Source organism: Astatotilapia calliptera, chromosome 3 (assembly GCF_964374335.1).
Source record: "Astatotilapia calliptera chromosome 3, fAstCal68.1, whole genome shotgun sequence".
NCBI classification, from domain to species: domain Eukaryota; kingdom Metazoa; phylum Chordata; class Actinopteri; order Cichliformes; family Cichlidae; genus Astatotilapia; species Astatotilapia calliptera.
In genome coordinates this window covers 22,447,343-22,470,919 of record NC_137424.1, presented here as the reverse complement: position 1 = coordinate 22,470,919, position 23,577 = coordinate 22,447,343, and the positions used below count along the sequence as shown (strand labels likewise).

The following is a 23,577-nucleotide window of genomic DNA, read 5'->3' as shown; positions in this document are numbered from 1 at the left end:
TTGCTATTGAGGCCAATTACACCACACCAGGGTCTGTGGCTCTTGCTCAGGCCACTTACACCACACCAGGGCCTGTGGCACTGGCTGAGGCCACTTACACCGCACCAGGGCCTGTGGCTGCTGGCTGAGGCCACTTACACCACACCAGGGCCTGTGGCTGCTGGCTGAGGTCACTTACACCACACCAGGGCCTGTGGCTGCTGGCTGAGGGCACTTACACCACACCAGGGCCTGTGGCTGCTGGCTGAGGCCACTTACACCACACCAGGGCCTGTGGCTGCTGGCTGAGGCCACTTACACCACACCAGGGCCTGTGGCTGCTGGCTGAGGCCACTTACACCACACCAGGGCATTAGTTGCTATTGAGGCCCCTTACACCACACCAGGGCCTGTGGCACTGGCTGAGGCCACTTACACCACACCAGGGCCTGTGGCTGCTGGCTGAGGCCACCTACACCACACCAGGGCATTAGTTGCTATTGAGGCCAATTACACCACACCAGGGTCTGTGACTCTTGCTCAGGCCACTTACACCACACCAGGGCCTGTGGCACTGGCTGAGGCCACTTACACCACACCAGGGCCTGTGGCTGCTGGCTGAGGCCACTTACACCACACCAGGGCCTGTGGCTGCTGGCTGAGGTCACTTACACCACACCAGGGCCTGTGGCTGCTGGCTGAGGGCACTTACACCACACCAGTGCCTGTGGCTTCTGGCTGAGGCCACTTACACCACACCAGTGCCTGTGGCTTCTGGCTCAGGCCACTTACACCACACCAGGGCCTGTGGCTGCTGGCTGAGGCCACTTACACCACACCAGGGCCTGTGGCTGCTGGCTGAGGCCACTTACACCACACCAGTGCCTGTGGCTGCTGGCTGAGGCCACTTACACCACACCAGGGCATTAGTTGCTATTGAGGCCCCTTACACCACACCAGGGCCTGTGGCACTGGCTGAGGCCACTTACACCACACCAGGGCCTGTGGCTGCTGGCTGAGGCCACCTACACCTCACCAGGGCATTAGTTGCTATTGAGGCCAGTTACACCACACCAGGGTCTGTGGCTCTTGCTCAGGCCACTTACACCACACCAGGGCCTGTGGCACTGGCTGAGGCCACTTACACCACACCAGGGCCTGTGGCACTGGCTGAGGCCACTTACACCACACCAGGGCCTGTGGCTCTGGCTGAGGCCACTTACACCACACCAGGGCCTGTGGCTGCTGGCTGAGGCCACTTAAACCACACCAGGGCCTGTGGCTGCTTGCTGAGGCCACTTACACCACACCAGTGCCTGTGGCTTCTGGCTGAGGCCACTTACACCACACCAGGGCCTGTGGCTCTTGCTCAGGCCACTCACATCACACCAGGCCCTGCGCTTCTGGCCGAGGCCATCTTCACCAAACCAGGCCCTGTGCTGCTAGCTGTGGCCATGTACAACACACCAGGCCCTGTGCTGGTTCCTGAGGCCATCTTCAACAATCCAGGGCCTGTGCTGTTAGATAAATGCTAAACTGAGCCTTTGAATTAGGGTATTATGCAAACATGCAGGTATGGTTAAAGGATTGTCTTCGTAACTTCAGGTACTTGCCACCTAATCAGTTGAATCCATAAATTGAGACATTGTGCTGGGGCCAGCAGCTTACGGCCATACCACCCTGAGCACGCCCGACCTCGTCTGATCTTGGAAGCTAAGCAGGGCTGGGCTTGGTTAGTACTTGGATGGGAGACTGCCTGGGAATACCTGGTGCTGTAAGCCTTTCATTTTCATGTCATTGAACCGCTTTTGATCCAGAGAAGGGGTGTATTAAAAGACCAAAAGCAGCTGCCCATTAATGAGGGCACATTAACGACATTGCTTTTGGCTGTTTTCCAATGTCTTGTGCTGCTAGCTGATGCCACCTACACCACACCAGGGCCTGAGTGACCGGCTGGGGCCACTTACACCACATCAGGGCCTGTGGCTGCTGGCTGAGGCCACTTACACCACACCAGGGCCTGTGGCTGCTGGCTGAGGCCACTTACACCACACCAGGGCCTGTGGCTGCTGGCTGAGGCCACCTACACCACACCAGGGTCTTAGTTGCTATTGAGGCCAATTACACCACACCAGGGTCTGTGGCTCTTGCTCAGGCCACTTACACCACACCAGGGCCTGTGGCTGCTGGCTGAGGCCACTTACACCACACCAGGGCATTAGTTGCTATTGAGGCCACTTACACCACACCAGGGCCTGTGGCTGCTGGCTGAGGCCACCTACACCACACCAGGGCATTAGTTGCTATTGAGGCCAATTACACCACACCAGGGTCTTTGGCTCTTGCTCAGGCCACTTACACCACACCAGGGCCTGTGGCACTGGCTGAGGCCACTTACACCACACCAGGGCCTGTGGCTCTGGCTGAGGCCACTTACACCACACCAGGGCCTGTGGCTGCTGGCTGAGGCCACTTACACCACACCAGGGCCTGTGGCTGCTGGCTGAGGCCACTTACACCACACCAGGGCCTGTGGCTGCTGGCTGAGGCCACTTACACCACACCAGTGCCTGTGGCTTCTGGCTCAGGCCACTCACATCACACCAGGCCCTGCGCTTCTGGCCGAGGCCATTTTCACCAAACCAGGCCCTGTGCTGCTAGCTGTGGCCATGTACAACACACCAGGCCCTGTGCTGGTTCCTGAGGCCATCTTCAACAATCCAGGGCCTGTGCTGTTAGATAAATGCTAAACTGAGCCTTTGGGTTAGGGTATTATGCAAACATGCAGGTATGGTTAAAGGATTGTCTTCGTAACTTCAGGTACTTGCCACCTAATCAGTTGAATCCATAAATTGAGACATTGTGCTGGGGCCAGCAGCTTACGGCCATACCACCCTGAGCACGCCCGACCTCGTCTGATCTCGGAAGCTAAGCAGGGCTGGGCTTGGTTAGTACTTGGATGGGAGACTACCTGGGAATACCTGGTGCTGTAAGCCTTTCATTTTCATGTCATTGAACAGCTTTTGATCCAGAGAAGGGGTGTATTAAAAGACCAAAAGCAGCTGCCCATTAATGAGGGCACATTAACGACATTGCTTTTGGCTGTTTTCCAATGTCTTGTGCTGCTAGCTGATGCCACCTACACCACACCAGGGCCTGAGTGACCGGCTGGGGCCACTTACACCACATCAGGGCCTGTGGCTGCTGGCTGAGGCCACTTACACCACACCAGGGCCTGTGGCTGCTGGCTGAGGCCACTTACACCACACCAGGGCATTAGTTGCTATTGAGGCCACTTACACCACACCAGGGTCTGTGGCTCTTGCTCAGGCCACTTACACCACACCATGGCCTGTGGCACTGGCTGAGGCCACTTACACCACACCAGGGCCTGTGGCTGTTGGCTGAGGCCACCTACACCACACCAGGGCATTAGTTGCTATTGAGGCCAATTACACCACACCAGCGTCTGTGACTCTTGCTCAGGCCACTTACACCACACCAGGGCCTGTGGCACTGGCTGAGGCCACTTACACCACACCAGGGCCTGTGGCTGCTGGCTGAGGCCACTTACACCACACCAGGGCATGTGGCTGCTGGCTGAGGTCACTTACACCACACCAGTGCCTGTGGCTGCTGGCTGAGGGCACTTACACCACACCAGTGCCTGTGGCTTCTGGCTGAGGCCACTTACACCACACCAGGGCCTGTGGCTGCTGGCTGAGGCCACTTACACCACACCAGGGCCTGTGGCTGCTGGCTGAGGTCACTTACACCACACCAGTGCCTGTGGCTGCTGGCTGAGGGCACTTACACCACACCAGTGCCTGTGGCTTCTGGCTGAGGCCACTTACACCACACCAGGGCCTGTGGCTCTTGCTCAGGCCACTTACACCACACCAGGGCCTGTGGCACTGGCTGAGGCCACTTACACCACACCAGGGCCTGTGGCTGCTGGCTGAGGCCACCTACACCACACCAGGGCATTAGTTGCTATTGAGGCCAATTACACCACACCAGGGTCTGTGACTCTTGCTCAGGCCACTTACACCACACCAGGGCCTGTGGCACTGGCTGAGGCCACTTACACCACACCAGGGCCTGTGGCTGCTGGCTGAGGCCACTTACACCACACCAGGGCCTTTGGCTGCTGGCTGAGGTCACTTACACCACACCAGGGCGTGTGGCTGCTGGCTGAGGGCACTTACACCACACCAGTGCCTGTGGCTTCTGGCTGAGGCCACTTACACCACACTACGGCCTGTGGCAGCTGGCTCAGGCCACTTACACCACACCAGGGCCTGTGGCTGCTGGCTGAGGCCACTTACACCACACCAGTGCCTGTGGCTGGTGGCTGAGGCCACTTACACCACACCAGGGCATTAGTTGCTATTGAGGCCCCTTACACCACACCAGGGCCTGTGGCACTGGCTGAGGCCACTTACACCACACCAGGGCATTAGTTGCTATTGAGGCCAATTACACCACACCAGGGTCTGTGGCTCTTGCTCAGGCCACTTACACCACACCAGGGCCTGTGGCACTGGCTGAGGCCACTTACACCACACCATGGCCTGTGGCTCTGGCTGAGGCCACTTACACCACACCAGGGCCTGTGGCTGCTGGCTGAGGCCATTTACACCACACCAGGGCCTGTGGCTGCTGGCTGAGGCCACTTTCACCACACCAGGGACTGTGGCTGCTGGCTGAGGCCACTTACACCACACCAGTGCCTGTGGCTTCTGGCTGAGGCCACTTACACCACACCAGGGCCTGTGGCTCTTGCTCAGGCCACTTACACCACACCAGGGCCTGTGGCTGCTGGCTGAGGCCACTTACACCACACCAGGGCATTAGTTGCTATTGAGGCCAATTACACCACACCAGGGTCTGTGACTCTTGCTCAGGCCACTTACACCACACCAGGGCCTGTGGCACTGGCTGAGGCCACTTACACCACACCAGGGCCTGTGGCTGCTGGCTGAGGCCACTTACACCACACCAGGGCCTGTGGCTGCTGGCTGAGGTCACTTACACCACACCAGTGCCTGTGGCTGCTGGCTGAGGGCACTTACACCACACCAGTGCCTGTGGCTTTTGGCTGAGGCCACTTACACCACACCAGGGCCTGTGGCTGCTGGCTGGGGCCACTTACACCACATCAGGGCCTGTGGCTGCTGGCTGAGGCCACTTACACCACACCAGTGCCTGTGGCTTCTGGCTGAGGCCACTTACACCACACCAGGGCATTAGTTGCTATTGAGGCCAATTACACCACACCAGGGTCTGTGGCTCTTGCTCAGGCCACTTACACCACATCAGGGCCTGTGGCACTGGCTGAGGCCACTTACACCACACCAGGGCCTGTGGCTGCTGGCTGAGGCCACCTACACCACACCAGGGCATTAGTTGCTATTGAGGCCAATTACACCACACCAGGGTCTGTGACTCTTGCTCAGGCCACTTACACCACACTAGGGCCTGTGGCACTGGCTGAGGCCACTTACACCACACCAGGGCCTGTGGCTGCTGGCTGAGGCCACTTACACCACACCAGGGCCTGTGGCTGCTGGCTGAGGTCACTTACACCACACCAGTGCCTGTGGCTGCTGGCTGAGGGCACTTACACCACACCAGTGCCTGTGGCTTCTGGCTGAGGCCACTTACACCACACCAGGGCCTGTGGCTCTTGCTGAGGCCACTTACACCACACCAGGGCCTGTGGCTGCTGGCTGAGGCCACTTACACCACACCAGGGCCTGTGGCTGCTGGCTGAGGGCACTTACACCACACCAGTGCCTGTGGCTGCTGGCTGAGGCCACTTACACCACACCAGGGCCTGTGGCTGCTGGCTGAGGCCACTTACACCACACCAGGGCATTAGTTGCTATTGAGGCCACTTACACCACACCAGGGTCTGTGGCTCTTGCTCAGGCCACTTACACCACACCATGGCCTGTGGCACTGGCTGAGGCCACTTACACCACACCAGGGCCTGTGGCTGTTGGCTGAGGCCACCTACACCACACCAGGGCATTAGTTGCTATTGAGGCCAATTACACCACACCAGCGTCTGTGACTCTTGCTCAGGCCACTTACACCACACCAGGGCCTGTGGCACTGGCTGAGGCCACTTACACCACACCAGGGCCTGTGGCTGCTGGCTGAGGCCACTTACACCACACCAGGGCATGTGGCTGCTGGCTGAGGTCACTTACACCACACCAGTGCCTGTGGCTGCTGGCTGAGGGCACTTACACCACACCAGTGCCTGTGGCTTCTGGCTGAGGCCACTTACACCACACCAGGGCCTGTGGCTGCTGGCTGAGGCCACTTACACCACACCAGGGCCTGTGGCTGCTGGCTGAGGTCACTTACACCACACCAGTGCCTGTGGCTGCTGGCTGAGGGCACTTACACCACACCAGTGCCTGTGGCTTCTGGCTGAGGCCACTTACACCACACCAGGGCCTGTGGCTCTTGCTCAGGCCACTTACACCACACCAGGGCCTGTGGCACTGGCTGAGGCCACTTACACCACACCAGGGCCTGTGGCTGCTGGCTGAGGCCACCTACACCACACCAGGGCATTAGTTGCTATTGAGGCCAATTACACCACACCAGGGTCTGTGACTCTTGCTCAGGCCACTTACACCACACCAGGGCCTGTGGCACTGGCTGAGGCCACTTACACCACACCAGGGCCTGTGGCTGCTGGCTGAGGCCACTTACACCACACCAGGGCCTTTGGCTGCTGGCTGAGGTCACTTACACCACACCAGGGCGTGTGGCTGCTGGCTGAGGGCACTTACACCACACCAGTGCCTGTGGCTTCTGGCTGAGGCCACTTACACCACACTACGGCCTGTGGCAGCTGGCTCAGGCCACTTACACCACACCAGGGCCTGTGGCTGCTGGCTGAGGCCACTTACACCACACCAGTGCCTGTGGCTGGTGGCTGAGGCCACTTACACCACACCAGGGCATTAGTTGCTATTGAGGCCCCTTACACCACACCAGGGCCTGTGGCACTGGCTGAGGCCACTTACACCACACCAGGGCATTAGTTGCTATTGAGGCCAATTACACCACACCAGGGTCTGTGGCTCTTGCTCAGGCCACTTACACCACACCAGGGCCTGTGGCACTGGCTGAGGCCACTTACACCACACCATGGCCTGTGGCTCTGGCTGAGGCCACTTACACCACACCAGGGCCTGTGGCTGCTGGCTGAGGCCATTTACACCACACCAGGGCCTGTGGCTGCTGGCTGAGGCCACTTTCACCACACCAGGGACTGTGGCTGCTGGCTGAGGCCACTTACACCACACCAGTGCCTGTGGCTTCTGGCTGAGGCCACTTACACCACACCAGGGCCTGTGGCTCTTGCTCAGGCCACTTACACCACACCAGGGCCTGTGGCTGCTGGCTGAGGCCACTTACACCACACCAGGGCATTAGTTGCTATTGAGGCCAATTACACCACACCAGGGTCTGTGACTCTTGCTCAGGCCACTTACACCACACCAGGGCCTGTGGCACTGGCTGAGGCCACTTACACCACACCAGGGCCTGTGGCTGCTGGCTGAGGCCACTTACACCACACCAGGGCCTGTGGCTGCTGGCTGAGGTCACTTACACCACACCAGTGCCTGTGGCTGCTGGCTGAGGGCACTTACACCACACCAGTGCCTGTGGCTTTTGGCTGAGGCCACTTACACCACACCAGGGCCTGTGGCTGCTGGCTGGGGCCACTTACACCACATCAGGGCCTGTGGCTGCTGGCTGAGGCCACTTACACCACACCAGTGCCTGTGGCTTCTGGCTGAGGCCACTTACACCACACCAGGGCATTAGTTGCTATTGAGGCCAATTACACCACACCAGGGTCTGTGGCTCTTGCTCAGGCCACTTACACCACATCAGGGCCTGTGGCACTGGCTGAGGCCACTTACACCACACCAGGGCCTGTGGCTGCTGGCTGAGGCCACCTACACCACACCAGGGCATTAGTTGCTATTGAGGCCAATTACACCACACCAGGGTCTGTGACTCTTGCTCAGGCCACTTACACCACACTAGGGCCTGTGGCACTGGCTGAGGCCACTTACACCACACCAGGGCCTGTGGCTGCTGGCTGAGGCCACTTACACCACACCAGGGCCTGTGGCTGCTGGCTGAGGTCACTTACACCACACCAGTGCCTGTGGCTGCTGGCTGAGGGCACTTACACCACACCAGTGCCTGTGGCTTCTGGCTGAGGCCACTTACACCACACCAGGGCCTGTGGCTCTTGCTGAGGCCACTTACACCACACCAGGGCCTGTGGCTGCTGGCTGAGGCCACTTACACCACACCAGGGCCTGTGGCTGCTGGCTGAGGGCACTTACACCACACCAGTGCCTGTGGCTGCTGGCTGAGGCCACTTACACCACACCAGGGCATTAGTTGCTATTGAGGCCCCTTACACCACACCAGGGCCTGTGGCACTGGCTGAGGCCACTTACACCACACCAGGGCCTGTGGCTGCTGGCTGAGGCCACCTACACCACACCAGGGCATTAGTTGCTATTGAGGCCAATTACACCACACCAGGGTCTGTGACTCTTGCTCAGGCCACTTACACCACACCAGGGCCTGTGGCACTGGCTGAGGCCACTTACACCACACCAGGGCCTGTGGCTGCTGGCTGAGGCCACTTACACCACACCAGGGCCTGTGGCTGCTGGCTGAGGTCACTTACACCACACCAGGGCCTGTGGCTGCTGGCTGAGGGCACTTACACAACACCAGTACCTGTGGCTTCTGGCTGAGGCCACTTACACCACACCAGGGCCTGTGGCAGCTGGCTCAGGCCACTTACACCACACCAGGGCCTGTGGCTGCTGGCTGAGGCCACTTACACCACACCAGGGCCTGTGGCTGCTGGCTGAGGCCACTTACACCACACCAGTGCCTGTGGCTGCTGGCTGAGGCCACTTACACCACACCAGGGCATTAGTTGCTATTGAGGCCCCTTACACCACACCAGGGCCTGTGGCACTGGCTGAGGCCACTTACACCACACCAGGGCCTGTGGCTGCTGGCTGAGGCCACCTACACCTCACCAGGGCATTAGTTGCTATTGAGGCCAATTACACCACAACAGGGTCTGTGGCTCTTGCTCAGGCCACTTACACCACACCAGGGCCTGTGGCACTGGCTGAGGCCACTTACACCACACCAGGGCCTGTGGCTCTGGCTGAGGCCACTTACACCACACCAGGGCCTGTGGCTGCTGGCTGAGGCCATTTACACCACACCAGGGCCTGTGGCTGCTTGTTGAGGGCACTTACACCACACCAGTGCCTGTGGCTGCTGGCTGAGGCCACTTACACCACACCAGGGCATTAGTTGCTATTGAGGCCCCTTACACCACACCAGGGCCTGTGGCACTGGCTGAGGCCACTTACACCACACCAGGGCCTGTGGCTGCTGGCTGAGGCCACTTACACCACACCAGGGCCTTAGTTGCTATTGAGGCCACCTACACCACACCAGGGCATTAGTTGCTATTGAGGCCAATTACACCACACCAGGGCCTGTGGCTGCTGGCTGAGGCCACTTACACCACACCAGGGCCTGTGGCTGCTGGCTGAGGCCACTTACACCACACAAGGGCCTGTGGCTGCTGGCTGAGGCCACCTACACCACACCAGGGCCTGTGGCTTCTGGCTGAGGCCACTTACACCACACCAGGGCCTGTGGCTCTTGCTCAGGCCACTCATATCACACCAGACCCTGTGCTTCTGGCCGAGGCCATCTTCACCAAACCTGGCCCTGTGCTGCTTGCTGTGGCCATGTACAACACACCAGGCCCTGTGCTGGTTCCTGAGGCCATCTTCAACAATCCAGGGCCTGTGCTGTTAGATAAATGCTAAACTGAGCCTTTGGGTTAGGGTATTATGCAAAAATGCAGGTATGGTTAAAGGATTGTCTTCGTAACTTCAGGTACTTGCCACCTAATCAGTTGAATCCATAAATTGAGACATTGTGCTGGGGCCAGCAGCTTACGGCCATACCACCCTGAGCACGCCCGACCTCGTCTGATCTCGGAAGCTAAGCAGGGCTGGGCTTGGTTAGTACTTGGATGGGAGACCGCCTGGGAATACCTGGTGCTGTAAGCATTTCATTTTCATGTCACTGAACCGCTTTTGATCCAGAGAAGGGGTGTATTAAAAGACCAAAAGCAGCTGCCCATTAATGAGGGCACATTAACGACATTGCTTTTGGCTGTTTTCCAATGTCTTGTGCTGCTAGCTGATGCCACCTACACCACACCAGGGCCTGAGTGACCGGCTGGGGCCACTTACACCACATCAGGGCCTGTGGCTGCTGGCTGAGGCCACTTACACCACACCAGGGCCTGTGGCTGCTGGCTGAGGCCACTTACACCACACCAGGGCCTGTGGCTGCTGGCTGAGGCCACCTACACCACACCAGGGCCTTAGTTGCTATTGAGGCCAATTACACCACACCAGGGTCTGTGGCTCTTGCTCAAGCCACTTACACCACACCAGGGCCTGTGGCTGCTGGCTGAGGCCACTTACACCACACCAGGGCATTAGTTGCTATTGAGGCCACTGACACCACACCAGGGCCTGTGGCTGCTGGCTGAGGCCACCTACACCACACCAGGGCATTAGTTGCTATTGAGGCCAATTACACCACACCAGGGTCTTTGGCTCTTGCTCAGGCCACTTACACCACACCAGGGCCTGTGGCAGTGGCTGAGGCCACTTACACCACACCAGGGCCTGTGGCTCTGGCTGAGGCCACTTACACCACACCAGGGCCTGTGGCTGCTGGCTGAGGCCACTTACACCACACCAGGGCCTGTGGCTGCTGGCTGAGGCCACTTACACCACACCAGGGCCTGTGGCTGCTGGCTGAGGCCACTTACACCACACCAGTGCCTGTGGCTTCTGGCTGAGGCCACTTACACCACACCAGGGCCTGTGGCTCTTGCTCAGGCCACTCACATCACACCAGGCCCTGCGCTTCTGGCCGAGGCCATCTTCACCAAACCAGGCCCTGTGCTGCTAGCTGTGGCCATGTACAACACACCAGGCCCTGTGCTGGTTCCTGAGGCCATCTTCAACAATCCATGGCCTGTGCTGTTAGATAAATGCTAAACTGAGCCTTTGGGTTAGGGTATTATGCAAACATGCAGGTATGGTTAAAGGATTGTCTTCGTAACTTCAGGTACTTGCCACCTAATCAGTTGAATCCATAAATTGAGACATTGTGCTGGGGCCAGCAGCTTACGGCCATACCACCCTGAGCACGCCCGACCTCGTCTGATCTCGGAAGCTAAGCAGGGCTGGGCTTGGTTAGTACTTGGATGGGAGACTACCTGGGAATACCTGGTGCTGTAAGCCTTTCATTTTCATGTCATTGAACCGCTTTTGATCCAGAGAAGGGGTGTATTAAAAGACCAAAAGCAGCTGCCCATTAATGAGGGCACATTAACGACATTGCTTTTGGCTGTTTTCCAATGTCTTGTGCTGCTAGCTGATGCCACCTACACCACACCAGGGCCTGAGTGACCGGCTGGGGCCACTTACACCACATCAGGGCCTGTGGCTGCTGGCTGAGGCCACTTACACCACACCAGGGCCTGTGGCTGCTGGCTGAGGCCACTTACACCACACCAGGGCATTAGTTGCTATTGAGGCCAATTACACCACACCAGGGTCTGTGGCTCTTGCTCAGGCCACTTACACCACACCAGGGCCTGTGGCACTGGCTGAGGCCACTTACACCACACCAGGGCCTGTGGCTGCTGGCTGAGGCCACCTACACCACACCAGGGCATTAGTTGCTATTGAGGCCAATTACACCACACCAGGGTCTGTGACTCTTGCTCAGGCCACTTACACCACACCAGTGCCTGTGGCACTGGCTGAGGCCACTTACACCACACCAGGGCCTGTGGCTGCTGGCTGAGGCCACTTACACCACACCAGGGCCTGTGGCTGCTGGCTGAGGTCACTTACACCACACCAGGGCCTGTGGCTGCTGGCTGAGGGCACTTACACCACACCAGTGCCTGTGGCTTCTGGCTGAGGCCACTTACACCACACCAGGGCCTGTGGCTCTTGCTTGGGCCACTTACACCACACCAGGGCCTGTGGCTGCTGGCTGAGGCCACTTACACCACACCAGGGCCTGTGGCTGCTGGCTGAGGCCACTTACACCACACCAGGGCCTGTGGCTGCTTGTTGAGGGCACTTACACCACACCAGTGCCTGTGGCTGCTGGCTGAGGCCACTTACACCACACCAGGGCATTAGTTGCTATTGAGGCCCCTTACACCACACCAGGGCCTGTGGCACTGGCTGAGGCCACTTACACCACACCAGGGCCTGTGGCTGCTGGCTGAGGCCACTTACACCACACCAGGGCCTTAGTTGCTATTGAGGCCACCTACACCACACCAGGGCCTGTGGCTGCTGGCTGAGGCCACTTACACCACACCAGGGCCTGTGGCTGCTGGCTGAGGCCACTTACACCACACAAGGGCCTGTGGCTGCTGGCTGAGGCCACCTACACCACACCAGGGCCTGTGGCTTCTGGCTGAGGCCACTTACACCACACCAGGGCCTGTGGCTCTTGCTCAGGCCACTCATATCACACCAGACCCTGTGCTTCTGGCCGAGGCCATCTTCACCAAACCTGGCCCTGTGCTGCTTGCTGTGGCCATGTACAACACACCAGGCCCTGTGCTGGTTCCTGAGGCCATCTTCAACAATCCAGGGCCTGTGCTGTTAGATAAATGCTAAACTGAGCCTTTGGGTTAGGGTATTATGCAAAAATGCAGGTATGGTTAAAGGATTGTCTTCGTAACTTCAGGTACTTGCCACCTAATCAGTTGAATCCATAAATTGAGACATTGTGCTGGGGCCAGCAGCTTACGGCCATACCACCCTGAGCACGCCCGACCTCGTCTGATCTCGGAAGCTAAGCAGGGCTGGGCTTGGTTAGTACTTGGATGGGAGACCGCCTGGGAATACCTGGTGCTGTAAGCATTTCATTTTCATGTCACTGAACCGCTTTTGATCCAGAGAAGGGGTGTATTAAAAGACCAAAAGCAGCTGCCCATTAATGAGGGCACATTAACGACATTGCTTTTGGCTGTTTTCCAATGTCTTGTGCTGCTAGCTGATGCCACCTACACCACACCAGGGCCTGAGTGACCGGCTGGGGCCACTTACACCACATCAGGGCCTGTGGCTGCTGGCTGAGGCCACTTACACCACACCAGGGCCTGTGGCTGCTGGCTGAGGCCACTTACACCACACCAGGGCCTGTGGCTGCTGGCTGAGGCCACCTACACCACACCAGGGCCTTAGTTGCTATTGAGGCCAATTACACCACACCAGGGTCTGTGGCTCTTGCTCAAGCCACTTACACCACACCAGGGCCTGTGGCTGCTGGCTGAGGCCACTTACACCACACCAGGGCATTAGTTGCTATTGAGGCCACCTACACCACACCAGGGCATTAGTTGCTATTGAGGCCAATTACACCACACCAGGGTCTTTGGCTCTTGCTCAGGCCACTTACACCACACCAGGGCCTGTGGCACTGGCTGAGGCCACTTACACCACACCAGGGCCTGTGGCTCTGGCTGAGGCCACTTACACCACACCAGGGCCTGTGGCTGCTGGCTGAGGCCACTTACACCACACCAGGGCCTGTGGCTGCTGGCTGAGGCCACTTACACCACACCAGGGCCTGTGGCTGCTGGCTGAGGCCACTTACACCACACCAGGGCCTGTGGCTTCTGGCTGAGGCCACTTACACCACACCAGGGCCTGTGGCTCTTGCTCAGGCCACTCACATCACACCAGGCCCTGCGCTTCTGGCCGAGGCCATCTTCACCAAACCAGGCCCTGTGCTGCTAGCTGTGGCCATGTACAACACACCAGGCCCTGTGCTGGTTCCTGAGGCCATCTTCAACAATCCAGGGCCTGTGCTGTTAGATAAATGCTAAACTGAGCCTTTGGGTTAGGGTATTATGCAAACATGCAGGTATGGTTAAAGGATTGTCTTCGTAACTTCAGGTACTTGCCACCTAATCAGTTGAATCCATAAATTGAGACATTGTGCTGGGGCCAGCAGCTTACGGCCATACCACCCTGAGCACGCCCGACCTCGTCTGATCTCGGAAGCTAAGCAGGGCTGGGCTTGGTTAGTACTTGGATGGGAGACCGCCTGGGAATACCTGGTGCTGTAAGCCTTTCATTTTCATGCCATTGAACCGCTTTTGATCCAGAGAAGGGGTGTATTAAAAGACCAAAAGCAGCTGCCCATTAATGAGGGCACATTAACGACATTGCTTTTGGCTGTTTTCCAATGTCTTGTGCTGCTAGCTGATGCCACCTACACCACACCAGGGCCTGAGTGACCAGCTGGGGCCACGTACACCACATCAGGGCCTGTGGCTGCTGGCTGAGGCCACTTACACCACACCAGGGCCTGTGGCTGCTGGCTGAGGCCACTTACACCACACCAGGGCCTGTGGCTGCTGGCTGAGGCCACCTACACCACACCAGGGCCTTAGTTGCTATTGAGGCCAATTACACCACAACAGGGTCTGTGGCTCTTGCTCAGGCCACTTACACCACACCAGGGCCTGTGGCACTGGCTGAGGCCACTTACACCACACCAGGACCTGTGGCTCTGGCTGAGGCCACTTACACCACACCAGGGCCTGTGGCTGCTGGCTGAGGCCACCTACACCACACCAGGGCCTTAGTTGCTATTGAGGCCAATTACACCACAACAGGGTCTGTGGCTCTTGCTCAGGCCACTTACACCACACCAGGGCCTGTGGCACTGGCTGAGGCCACTTACACCACACCAGGACCTGTGGCTCTGGCTGAGGCCACTTACACCACACCAGGGCCTGTGGCTGCTGGCTGAGGCCACTTACACCACACCAGGGCCTGTGGCTGCTGGCTGAGGCCACTTACACCACACCAGGGCCTGTGGCTCTGGCTGAGGCCACTTACACCACACCAGGGCCTGTGGCTGCTGGCTGAGGCCACTTACACCACACCCGGACCTGTGGCTCTGGCTGAGGCCACTTACACCACACCAGGGCCTGTGGCTGCTGGCTGAGGCCACTTACACCACACCAGGGCATTAGTTGCTATTGAGGCCACTTACACCACACCAGGGCCTGTGGCTGCTGGCTGAGGCCACTTACACCACACCAGGGCCTGTGGCTGCTGGCTGAGGCCACTTACACCACACCAGGGCATTAGTTGCTATTGAGGCCAATTACACCACACCAGGGTCTGTGGCACTGGCTGAGGCCACTTACACCACACCAGGGCCTGTGGCTGCTGGCTGAGGCCACTTACACCACACCAGGGCCTGTGGCTGCTGGCTGAGGTCACTTACACCACACCAGGGCATTAGTTGCTATTGAGGCCCCTTACACCACACCAGTGCCTGTGGCTTCTGGCTGAGGCCACTTACACCACACCAGGGCCTGTGGCTCTTGCTCAGGCCACTTACACCACACCAGGGCCTGTGGCTGCTGGCTGAGGCCACTTACACCACACCAGGGCCTGTGGCTGCTGGCTGAGGCCACTTACACCACACCAGGGCATAAGTTGCTATTGAGGCCAATTACACCACACCAGGGTCTTTGGCTCTTGCTCAGGCCACTTACACCACACCAGGGCCTGTGGCACTGGCTGAGGCCACTTACACCACACCAGGGCCTGTGGCTGCTGGCAGAGGCCACTTACACCACACCAGGGCATTATTTGCTATTGAGGCCACTTACACCACACCAGGGCCTGTGGCTGCTGGCTGAGGCCACTTACACCACACCAGGGCCTGTGGCTGCTGGCTGAGGCCACTTACACCACACCAGTGCCTGTGGCTGCTGGCTGAGGCCACTTACACCACACCAGGGCATTAGTTGCTATTGAGGCCACTTACACCACATCAGGGCCTTTGGCACTGGCTGAGGCCACTTACACCACACCAGGGCCTGTGGCTGCTGGCTGAGGCCACCTACACCACACCAGGGCATTAGTTGCTATTGAGGCCAATTACACCACACCAGGGTCTGTGGCTCTTGCTCAGGCCACTTACACCCCACCAGGGCCTGTGGCACTGGTTGAGGCCACTTACACTATACCAGGGCCTGTGGCTCTGGCTGAGGCCACTTACACCACACCAGGGCCTGTGGCTGCTGGCTGAGGCCACTTACACCACACCAGGGCCTGTGGCTGCTGGCTGAGGCCACTTACACCACACCATGGCCTGTGGCTGCTGGCTGAGGCCACTTACACCACACCAGGGCCTGTGGCTGCTGGCTGAGGCCACTTACACCACACCAGGGCCTGTGGCTGCTGGCTGAGGGCACTTACACCACACCAGTGCCTGTGGCTCTTGCTCAGGCCACTTACACCACACCAGGGCCTGTGACTGCTGGCTGAGGCCACTTACACCACACCAGGGCCTATGGCTGCTGGCTGAGGGCACTTACACCACACCAGTGCCTGTGGCTGTTGGCTGACTCCACTTACACCACACCAGGGCATTAGTTGCTATTGAGGCCCCTTACACCACACCAGGGCCTGTGGCACTGGCTGAGGCCACTTACACCACACCAGGGCCTGTGGCTGCTGGCTGAGGCCACCTACACCAGACCAGGGCATTAGTTGCTATTGAGGCCAATTACACCACACCAGGGTCGGTGGCTCTTGCTCAGGCCACTTACACCACACCAGGGCCTGTGGCACTGGCTGAAGTCACTTACACCACACCAGGGCCTGTGGCTGCTGGCTGAGGCCACTTGCACCACACCAGTGCCTGTGGCTTCTGGCTGAGGCCACTTACACCACACCACGGCCTTATTTGCTTCTGAGGCCACTTACACCACACCAGGGCCTGTGGCTCTGGATGAGGCCACTTACACCACACCAGGGCCTTAGTTGCTATTGAGGCCAATTACACCACACCAGGGCCTGTGGCTCTTGCTCAGGCCACTTACACCACACCAGGGCCTGTGGCTGCTGGCTGAGGCCACTTACACCACACCAGTGCCTGTGGCTTCTGGCTGAGGCGACTTACACCACACCAAGGCCTGTGGCTGCTGGCTGAGGCCACTTACACCACACCAGGGTCTGTGGCTCTTGCTCAGGCCACTTACACCACACCAGGGCCTGTGGCTCCTGGCTGAGGCCACATACACCACAATACGGCCTTATTTGCTTCTGAGGCCACTTACACCACACCAGGGCCTGTGGCTGCTGGCTGAGGCCACTTACACCACACCAGGGCATTAGTTGCTATTGAGGCCAATTACACCACACGAGGGTCTGTGGCTCTTGCTCAGGCCACTTACACCACACCAGGGCCTGTGGCACTGACTGAGGCCACTTACAACACACCAGGGCCTGTGGCTGCTGGCTGAGGCCACCTACACCACACCAGGGCATTAGTTGCTATTGAGGCCAATTACACCACACCAGGGTCTGTGACTCTTGCTCAGGCCACTTACACCACACCAGTGCCTGTGGCACTGGCTGAGGCCACTTACACCACACCAGGGCCTGTGGCTGCTGGCTGAGGCCACTTACACCACACCAGGGCCTGTGGCTGCTGGCTGAGGTCACTTACACCACACCAGGGCCTGTGGCTGCTGGCTGAGGGCACTTACACCACACCAGTGCCTGTGGCTTCTGGCTGAGGCCACTTACACCACACCAGGGCCTGTGGCTCTTGCTTGGGCCACTTACACCACACCAGGGCCTGTGGCTGCTGGCTGAGGCCACTTACACCACACCAGGGCCTGTGGCTGCTGGCTGAGGCCACTTACACCACACCAGGGCCTGTGGCTGCTTGTTGAGGGCACGTACACCACACCAGTGCCTGTGGCTGCTGGCTGAGGCCACTTACACCACACCAGGGCATTAGTTGCTATTGAGGCCCCTTACACCACACCAGGGCCTGTGGCACTGGCTGAGGCCACTTACACCACACCAGGGCCTGTGGCTGCTGGCTGAGGCCACTTACACCACACCAGGGCCTGTGGCTGCTGGCTGAGGCCACTTACACCACACAAGGGCCTGTGGCTGCTGGCTGAGGCCACCTACACCACACCAGGGCCTGTGGCTTCTGGCTGAGGCCACTTACACCACACCAGGGCCTGTGGCTCTTGCTCAGGCCACTCATATCACACCAGACCCTGTGCTTCTGGCCGAGGCCATCTTCACCAAACCTGGCCCTGTGCTGCTTGCTGTGGCCATGTACAACACACCAGGCCCTGTGCTGGTTCCTGAGGCCATCTTCAACAATCCAGGGCCTGTGCTGTTAGATAAATGCTAAACTGAGCCTTTGGGTTAGGGTATTATGCAAAAATGCAGGTATGGTTAAAGGATTGTCTTCGTAACTTCAGGTACTTGCCACCTAATCAGTTGAATCCATAAATTGAGACATTGTGCTGGGGCCAGCAGCTTACGGCCATACCACCCTGAGCACGCCCGACCTCGTCTGATCTCGGAAGCTAAGCAGGGCTGGGCTTGGTTAGTACTTGGATGGGAGACCGCCTGGGAATACCTGGTGCTGTAAGCATTTCATTTTCATGTCACTGAACCGCTTTTGATCCAGAGAAGGGGTGTATTAAAAGACCAAAAGCAGCTGCCCATTAATGAGGGCACATTAACGACATTGCTTTTGGCTGTTTTCCAATGTCTTGTGCTGCTAGCTGATGCCACCTACACCACACCAGGGCCTGAGTGACCGGCTGGGGCCACTTACACCACATCAGGGCCTGTGGCTGCTGGCTGAGGCCACTTACACCACACCAGGGCCTGTGGCTGCTGGCTGAGGCCACTTACACCACACCAGGGCCTGTGGCTGCTGGCTGAGGCCACCTACACCACACCAGGGCCTTAGTTGCTATTGAGGCCAATTACACCACACCAGGGTCTGTGGCTCTTGCTCAAGCCACTTACACCACACCAGGGCCTGTGGCTGCTGGCTGAGGCCACTTACACCACACCAGGGCATTAGTTGCTATTGAGGCCACCTACACCACACCAGGGCATTAGTTGCTATTGAGGCCAATTACACCACACCAGGGTCTTTGGCTCTTGCTCAGGCCACTTACACCACACCAGGGCCTGTGGCAGTGGCTGAGGCCACTTACACCACACCAGGGCCTGTGGCTCTGGCTGAGGCCACTTACACCACACCAGGGCCTGTGGCTGCTGGCTGAGGCCACTTACACCACACCAGGGCCTGTGGCTGCTGGCTGAGGCCACTTACACCACACCAGGGCATTAGTTGCTATTGAGGCCAATTACACCACACCAGGGTCTGTGGCTCTTGCTCAGGCCACTTACACCACACCAGGGCCTGTGGCACTGGCTGAGGCCACTTACACCGCACCAGGGCCTGTGGCTGCTGGCTGAGGCCACTTACACCACACCAGGGCCTGTGGCTGCTGGCTGAGGTCACTTACACCACACCAGGGCCTGTGGCTGCTGGCTGAGGGCACTTACACCACACCAGTGCCTGTGGCTTCTGGCTGAGGCCACTTACACCACACCAGGGCCTGTGGCTCTTGCTCAGGCCACTTACACCACACCAGGGCCTGTGCTGCTGGCTGAGGCCACTTACACCACACCAGGGCCTGTGGCTGCTGGCTGAGGCCACTTACACCACACCAGGGCCTGTGGCTGCTGGCTGAGGGCACTTACACCACACCAGTGCCTGTGGCTGCTGGCTGAGGCCACTTACACCACACCAGGGCATTAGTTGCTATTGAGGCCCCTTACACCACACCAGGGCCTGTGGCACTGGCTGAGGCCACTTACACCACACCAGGGCCTGTGGCTGCTGGCTGAGGCCACCTACACCACACCAGGGCATTAGTTGCTATTGAGGCCAATTACACCACACCAGGGTCTGTGGCTCTTGCTCAGGCCACTTACACCACACCAGGGCCTGTGGCACTGGCTGAGGCCACTTACACTACACCAGGGCCTGTGGCTCTGGCTGAGGCCACTTACACCACACCAGGGCCTGTGGCTGCTGGCTGAGGCCACTTACACCACACCAGGGCCTGTGGCTGCTGGCTGAGGCCACTTACACCACACCAGGGCCTGTGGCTGCTGGCTGAGGCCACTTACACCACACCAGGGCCTGTGGCTCTTGCTCAGGCCACTTACACCACACCAGGGCCTGTGGCACTGGCTGAGGCCACTTACACCGCACCAGGGCCTGTGGCTCTGGCTGAGGCCACTTACACCACACCAGGGCCTGTGGCTGCTGGCTGAGGCCACTTACACCACACCAGGGCCTGTGGCTGCTGGCTGAGGCCACTTACACCACACCAGGGCCTGTGGCTGCTGGCTGAGGCCACTTACACCACACCAGTGCCTGTGGCTTCTGGCTGAGGCCACTTACACCACACCAGGGCCTGTGGCTCTTGCTCAGGCCACTCACATCACACCAGGCCCTGCGCTTCTGGCCGAGGCCATCTTCACCAAACCAGGCCCTGTGCTGCTAGCTGTGGCCATGTACAACACACCAGGCCCTGTGCTGGTTCCTGAGGCCATCTTCAACAATCCAGGGCCTGTGCTGTTAGATAAATGCTAAACTGAGCCTTTGGGTTAGGGTATTATGCAAACATGCAGGTATGGTTAAAGGATTGTCTTCGTAACTTCAGGTACTTGCCACCTAATCAGTTGAATCCATAAATTGAGACATTGTGCTGGGGCCAGCAGCTTACGGCCATACCACCCTGAGCACGCCCGACCTCGTCTGATCTCGGAAGCTAAGCAGGGCTGGGCTTGGTTAGTACTTGGATGGGAGACCGCCTGGGAATACCTGGTGCTGTAAGCCTTTCATTTTCATGCCATTGAACCGCTTTTGATCCAGAGAAGGGGTGTATTAAAAGACCAAAAGCAGCTGCCCATTAATGAGGGCACATTAACGACATTGCTTTTGGCTGTTTTCCAATGTCTTGTGCTGCTAGCTGATGCCACCTACACCACACCAGGGCCTGAGTGACCAGCTGGGGCCACGTACACCACATCAGGGCCTGTGGCTGCTGGCTGAGGCCACTTACACCACACCAGGGCCTGTGGCTGCTGGCTGAGGCCACTTACACCACACCAGGGCCTGTGGCTGCTGGCTGAGGCCACCTACACCACACCAGGGCCTTAGTTGCTATTGAGGCCAATTACACCACAACAGGGTCTGTGGCTCTTGCTCAGGCCACTTACACCACACCAGGGCCTGTGGCACTGGCTGAGGCCACTTACACCACACCAGGACCTGTGGCTCTGGCTGAGGCCACTTACACCACACCAGGGCCTGTGGCTGCTGGCTGAGGCCACCTACACCACACCAGGGCCTTAGTTGCTATTGAGGCCAATTACACCACAACAGGGTCTGTGGCTCTTGCTCAGGCCACTTACACCACACCAGGGCCTGTGGCACTGGCTGAGGCCACTTACACCACACCAGGACCTGTGGCTCTGGCTGAGGCCACTTACACCACACCAGGGCCTGTGGCTGCTGGCTGAGGCCACTTACACCACACCAGGGCCTGTGGCTGCTGGCTGAGGCCACTTACACCACACCAGGGCCTGTGGCTGCTGGCTGAGGCCACTTACACCACACCAGGGCCTGTGGCTGCTGGCTGAGGCCACTTACACCACACCAGGGCCTGTGGCACTGGCTGAGGCCACTTACACCACACCAGGACCTGTGGCTCTGGCTGAGGCCACTTACACCACACCCGGACCTGTGGCTCTGGCTGAGGCCACTTACACCACACCAGGGCCTGTGGCTGCTGGCTGAGGCCACTTACACCACACCAGGGCATTAGTTGCTATTGAGGCCACTTACACCACACCAGGGCCTGTGGCTGCTGGCTGAGGCCACTTACACCACACCAGGGCCTGTGGCTGCTGGCTGAGGCCACTTACACCACACCAGGGCATTAGTTGCTATTGAGGCCAATTACACCACACCAGGGTCTGTGGCACTGGCTGAGGCCACTTACACCACACCAGGGCCTGTGGCTGCTGGCTGAGGCCACTTACACCACACCAGGGCCTGTGGCTGCTGGCTGAGGTCACTTACACCACACCAGGGCATTAGTTGCTATTGAGGCCCCTTACACCACACCAGTGCCTGTGGCTTCTGGCTGAGGCCACTTACACCACACCAGGGCCTGTGGCTCTTGCTCAGGCCACTTACACCACACCAGGGCCTGTGGCTGCTGGCTGAGGCCACTTACACCACACCAGGGCCTGTGGCTGCTGGCTGAGGCCACTTACACCACACCAGGGCATAAGTTGCTATTGAGGCCAATTACACCACACCAGGGTCTTTGGCTCTTGCTCAGGCCACTTACACCACACCAGGGCCTGTGGCACTGGCTGAGGCCACTTACACCACACCAGGGCCTGTGGCTCTGGCTGAGGCCACTTACACCACACCAGGGCCTGTGGCTGCTGGCTGAGGCCACTTACACCACACCAGGGCCTGTGGCTGCTGGCTGAGGCCACTTACACCACACCAGGGCCTGTGGCTGCTGGCTGAGGCCACTTACACCACACCAGTGCCTGTGGCTTCTGGCTGAGGCCACTTACACCACACCAGGGCCTGTGGCTCTTGCTCAGGCCACTCACATCACACCAGGCCCTGCGCTTCTGGCCGAGGCCATCTTCACCAAACCAGGCCCTGTGCTGCTAGCTGTGGCCATGTACAACACACCAGGCCCTGTGCTGGTTCCTGAGGCCATCTTCAACAATCCATGGCCTGTGCTGTTAGATAAATGCTAAACTGAGCCTTTGGGTTAGGGTATTATGCAAACATGCAGGTATGGTTAAAGGATTGTCTTCGTAACTTCAGGTACTTGCCACCTAATCAGTTGAATCCATAAATTGAGACATTGTGCTGGGGCCAGCAGCTTACGGCCATACCACCCTGAGCACGCCCGACCTCGTCTGATCTCGGAAGCTAAGCAGGGCTGGGCTTGGTTAGTACTTGGATGGGAGACTACCTGGGAATACCTGGTGCTGTAAGCCTTTCATTTTCATGTCATTGAACCGCTTTTGATCCAGAGAAGGGGTGTATTAAAAGACCAAAAGCAGCTGCCCATTAATGAGGGCACATTAACGACATTGCTTTTGGCTGTTTTCCAATGTCTTGTGCTGCTAGCTGATGCCACCGACACCACACCAGGGCCTGAGTGACCGGCTGGGGCCACTTACACCACATCAGGGCCTGTGGCTGCTGGCTGAGGCCACTTACACCACACCAGGGCCTGTGGCTGCTGGCTGAGGCCACTTACACCACACCAGGGCATTAGTTGCTATTGAGGCCAATTACACCACACCAGGGTCTGTGGCTCTTGCTCAGGCCACTTACACCACACCAGGGCCTGTGGCACTGGCTGAGGCCACTTACACCACACCAGGGCCTGTGGCTGCTGGCTGAGGCCACCTACACCACACCAGGGCATTAGTTGCTATTGAGGCCAATTACACCACACCAGGGTCTGTG

The 23,577-nt window shown here is 58.7% G+C and overlaps 9 non-coding genes across 9 annotated transcripts; all 9 read left to right on the top strand.

The window, feature by feature from the left end:
• Nucleotides 1-1,641: 1,641 nt before the first annotated feature.
• LOC145426928 (5S ribosomal RNA) lies at nt 1,642-1,760 on the top strand. Its single transcript, XR_013907648.1, has one exon. It is a non-coding gene; the product is annotated as a 5S ribosomal RNA (ribosomal RNA).
• A 1,096-nt stretch (nt 1,761-2,856) lies between these two features.
• Nucleotides 2,857-2,975, top strand: LOC145427514 (5S ribosomal RNA). Its single transcript, XR_013908056.1, has one exon. It is a non-coding gene; the product is annotated as a 5S ribosomal RNA (ribosomal RNA).
• A 7,051-nt stretch (nt 2,976-10,026) lies between these two features.
• On the top strand, nt 10,027-10,145 carry LOC145427724 (5S ribosomal RNA). The gene has a single exon (XR_013908266.1). It is a non-coding gene; the product is annotated as a 5S ribosomal RNA (ribosomal RNA).
• A 1,135-nt stretch (nt 10,146-11,280) lies between these two features.
• On the top strand, nt 11,281-11,399 carry LOC145427513 (5S ribosomal RNA). The gene has a single exon (XR_013908055.1). It is a non-coding gene; the product is annotated as a 5S ribosomal RNA (ribosomal RNA).
• A 1,531-nt stretch (nt 11,400-12,930) lies between these two features.
• LOC145427713 (5S ribosomal RNA) lies at nt 12,931-13,049 on the top strand. Its single transcript, XR_013908255.1, has one exon. It is a non-coding gene; the product is annotated as a 5S ribosomal RNA (ribosomal RNA).
• Nucleotides 13,050-14,144: 1,095 nt separating this feature from the next.
• LOC145427017 (5S ribosomal RNA) lies at nt 14,145-14,263 on the top strand. The gene has a single exon (XR_013907741.1). It is a non-coding gene; the product is annotated as a 5S ribosomal RNA (ribosomal RNA).
• Nucleotides 14,264-18,505: 4,242 nt separating this feature from the next.
• Nucleotides 18,506-18,624, top strand: LOC145427701 (5S ribosomal RNA). Its single transcript, XR_013908243.1, has one exon. It is a non-coding gene; the product is annotated as a 5S ribosomal RNA (ribosomal RNA).
• Nucleotides 18,625-20,782: 2,158 nt separating this feature from the next.
• On the top strand, nt 20,783-20,901 carry LOC145426905 (5S ribosomal RNA). Its single transcript, XR_013907626.1, has one exon. It is a non-coding gene; the product is annotated as a 5S ribosomal RNA (ribosomal RNA).
• A 2,079-nt stretch (nt 20,902-22,980) lies between these two features.
• Nucleotides 22,981-23,099, top strand: LOC145427512 (5S ribosomal RNA). The gene has a single exon (XR_013908054.1). It is a non-coding gene; the product is annotated as a 5S ribosomal RNA (ribosomal RNA).
• The last annotated feature ends 478 nt before the right edge of the window (nt 23,100-23,577 follow it).